The sequence below is a fragment of the Mustela nivalis genome, assembly GCF_964662115.1.
Source record: "Mustela nivalis genome assembly, contig: HAP1_SCAFFOLD_516, whole genome shotgun sequence".
Lineage (NCBI taxonomy): Eukaryota > Metazoa > Chordata > Mammalia > Carnivora > Mustelidae > Mustela > Mustela nivalis.
In genome coordinates, this window is record NW_028136141.1 from 314,555 (window position 1) to 318,656 (window position 4,102).

General features: G+C 39.5%; 1 pseudogene across 1 annotated transcript; it reads left to right on the top strand.

The window, feature by feature from the left end:
• The first annotated feature begins 1,942 nt into the window (after nt 1-1,942).
• Nucleotides 1,943-2,782, top strand: LOC309857235 (small ribosomal subunit protein uS5 pseudogene; annotated as a pseudogene). The gene has a single exon. The product of its transcript is annotated as a small ribosomal subunit protein uS5 pseudogene (transcript).
• The last annotated feature ends 1,320 nt before the right edge of the window (nt 2,783-4,102 follow it).

The following is a 4,102-nucleotide window of genomic DNA, read 5'->3' on the forward strand; positions in this document are numbered from 1 at the left end:
TGAACAAACCTAGTTATGCTAAAGTGTGTTTTGTTCTCCAAAAATTAAATTCATGATTATCACACAATTATAAAATACTTGTGTCAAGAATTTTTATTCAAAAATTAATAAGAGAAGCAGATATTAAAACTAGTTCACATGGTTATTTGGGATATAAGCAGAGTTGTGCAGCAGAAGTGCTCTGGGCCCATAATTTGGGTTATAGAATTTATGTTTTCTAATGAAAAATCACTAACTTGCATTATTGTTAACAAGAATCCTGTGCATTACCATCAGTTTTCTCCATTATAACCTCTTGCTCTACAGTTTGTAAATAACTTTGTCAATAGCAAGCTAATAAACGGGGTGACTCCAATGGATTGAGATAATCTCCAGAGTTTCTGCTACATAATGAACAGGACTCCATTGAAAGGACACCTAAGAGTTTATTTTGCCCAAAAATTTGATCACTTTTTTCACTGTCCTTACCTATTTTCCAAACCTAGTTCTTTTCAGTCTACAGACAACCCTGTATCTGACTGACTTGTTAATTCTGGGAATGTCTTGCAGATTAATTTGCTTGCCCGAGGTGGTTCCTCTAATTGATGTCTAAGAACCCTAATTAGTTAAGAAAACTTTTTTTTTTAACATTTTCATGGCTATTTATTATTATTATTATTATTATTATTATTATTGCTAATATCTCTATTATAAATAATTCACAAGGGCATCTTTCTGACAAAAGACAAAGAGCTGGCTACTAGTAGAAAAAGTACATTTGACTCTGTCAGTGAAAGTGGTAAAGGGATTTGAGAAAATAAGGCAAAGCAGTGGAATTATGTGTTAAAACTTTAAATATTATAGACACATTTACTTAATTTCTAATACTGCTTATAATTAAAAAAGATGTTTTCCATGAACCACGCATTACAGCAAATATATTGTTTATACAGATTAAATTTTCATCAAAAGGGATGCCTGGGTGGCTCAGTTGGTTAAGCAGCTGCCTTTGGCTCAGGTCATGATCCCAGCATCCTGGGATCGAGTCCCGCATCTGGCTCCTTGCTCGGCCGGAGCCTGCTTCTCCCTCTACCTCTGCCTGCCATTCTGTCTGCCTGTGCTTGCTCTCTCGCCCACTCTCTCTGATAAAGAAATAAAATCTTAAAATAAATAAATAAATTTTCATCAAAAAATTATAAGTGTATTTTTTTGTAGGATCATGATAAGCATTTTGCAGATGAGAAAAGTGAAATTTAGAAAAGTATGTCTCTTCAAATCCCTCATACAATATCTGGCCTAGATAGAAGGATATACTATCACAATTGAGGAAGATAATTGAGATTACTTAAAATGATAAACTTTACTGTATAGGGTTTTTTACAAGTTTGCCACAGATTCACATTTTTTAAAATATATATCTATTTGTGTAAAGAGAATGCACTGAGAAGTAAAAAGATAGTGATATATCAGTGCTACCAACTAATGGCTATAATATCATCACCTTATTTATGAACAATGAAACAGTGTGTAATATTTAAATAAATTTAAATAAATTCCTATTTATTTTATATATTTATAAATTTAAATGAATTCCTATTTATTTATTATTAAAGAAATTCCTCTAACAAACAGTATGTTTTGAAGGTTGCTAGCAGGAAAGTGTTGTACGACATGGAAGTAATCAGAAAATGTGATCTAAAATTCTGCTTTCAAGGGCGCCTGGGTGGCTCAGTGGGTTAAAATTCTGCTTTCAAGAAGCTATAACAGTAAGTACTGAGCATTAGCTATTATATGCTATGGATGAATAACTGAAATCTACATTTGAAACTATTGGTACACTATATGTTACCTAATTGAATTTTAAAAAGTTAATAAAAAAAACCACTATTTTATAAAACAATATTCCCAACAGGCTCTTTTGCTTTAAAATACTCACTTTGTTTCCTCTCCGAGAGAACACCAAATGGCGGATGACGCCGGTGCTGCGAGAGGGCCCGGAGGGCCCGGGGGCCCTGGAATGGGAGGCCGCGGCGGTTTCCGCGGTGGCTTCGGCAGCGGCATCCGGGGCCGGGGCGGGCCGGGGCCGTGGTCGGGGCCGGGGCCGAGGCCGCGGAGCTCGCGGGGGCAAGGCCGCGGACAAGGAGTGGATCCCCGTCACCAAGCTGGGCCGCCTGGTCAAAGACATGAAGATCAAGTCCCTGGAGGAGATCTATCTCTTCTCCCTGCCCATCAAGGAGTCTGAGATCATCGACTTCTTCCTGGGAGCCTCCCTCAAGGACGAGGTTTTGAAGATCATGCCTGTGCAGAAGCAGAGGCGCGCGGGCCAGCGGACCAGGTTCAAGGCATTTGTCGCCATCGGAGATTACAATGGACACGTCGGTTTGGATGTCAAGTGTTCCAAGGAGGTAGCCACTGCCATCCGCGGAGCCATCATTCTGGCGAAGCTTTCCATTGTCCCTGTGCGGCGAGGCTACTGGGGGAACAAGATCGGCAAGCCCCACACTGTCCCGTGCAAGGTGACTGGCCGCTGTGGCTCTGTGCTGGTGCGTCTCATCCCCGCCCCCAGAGGCACTGGCATTGTCTCGGCCCCTGTGCCCAAGAAACTGCTGATGATGGCTGGTATTGACGACTGCTACACCTCGGCCAGGGGCTGCACTGCCACCCTAGGGAACTTTGCCAAGGCTACTTTCGATGCCATCTCCAAGACCTACAGCTATCTCACCCCTGATCTCTGGAAGGAGACTGTGTTCACCAAGTCTCCCTATCAGGAGTTCACGGACCATCTTGTGAAGACCCACACCAGAGTCTCTGTTCAGAGGACCCAGGCTCCAGCTGTGGCTACTACATAGTTTTATACAAGAAAAATAAACTGAACTAAAGCTTGAAAAAAAAATACTCACTTTGTAATGAGAGTCATTACTTTTGTCTAGCCAAATCTTATAGCACTGTTTATCCCTTCCCTGCTTTATCCCTTCCCAGTATCAATAAAGGCTCACTTGGGTTACCTAGAAGCCATGAGAAAGCTTGTAATAGATCTGGCTGGTTTTCACCAGCAATTTGACCACCATGTGCACAGGGAAGTCTATTGATAAAGGCTTTATTGCAATAAGTTGCAAATACATGGATGATTTTGAATTCTCTTTCTTGAGGTCTTGTTTCATGATAATAAATTTAGGGTGGCTTATTGGAATGGATGTTATTAACATATCTTCATAGTTATAAGCACATGGAATTGTAAAATAGATGAATGAATGTGGCATTACTGACAACTGTCCTCATTTTGAAATCAAATTACAGTGTACTAAGATGAGGAAGCAAAGCAGATTTGGGATTATGAGTGAAATAATTTTAAAAAGTATTAGGGGTATGATCGGACTATTGGGTAATTCAGTAGAAAAATGTCTACTGATTGAGATTCTGTGTTCCCTGATTTCAGAGAGAAGTTAAGATAAATAAGTAACACGAGGAGACTAGGAAGCCAAACATAAGTGATAATTTTGTGCCAGGGTGTGTATACATCTGTTTATCTTCTTGCTTTACCACTAAGGTTGCTCCTAGAGCAGAGTTTAAATATGTGTTGGAGCTAATCTCTGTGGATTACACAAGAAACCACATCCTACAGCTCTCCCTGAAACACCCCTTATGATTTCAATGTAATTTGGTTTTTGCATTTTTAGAAATAACAAAATACTTTGCAAACTCATCTACTTTATTACCATCACAAGTGAGTCAGCTGACTCCACATTTTAACACAGTGACAGTCACAGAGGAATGGAGGAATGAGTAGAGTTATCAATATATGTGCTTTTAAGAAGTATGACAGGGTAGCAGCTATTTCCAGGAACCAAAACATGGGTCAGCAGCTGTGCAGGAAAAGTGATGGAATAAATGACTCATTTCAGAGGAGTTCTATAACATATTAGTTCTATAATGTATCTTCAGCCCCCAATTACCCGCTTTGATCTAAAGATAAGGATTTACAGTTAAGGTCCCATTTATGATTTGACTGGTAGGGTCTGAATCATGTTTACTATTGTTTTGACTATTACTTGAAACCTATAGTAGTACTTGGGATATGTGTTGTGTATTCTGTGAACATGTGCTATTTTTAGATTAGATAATT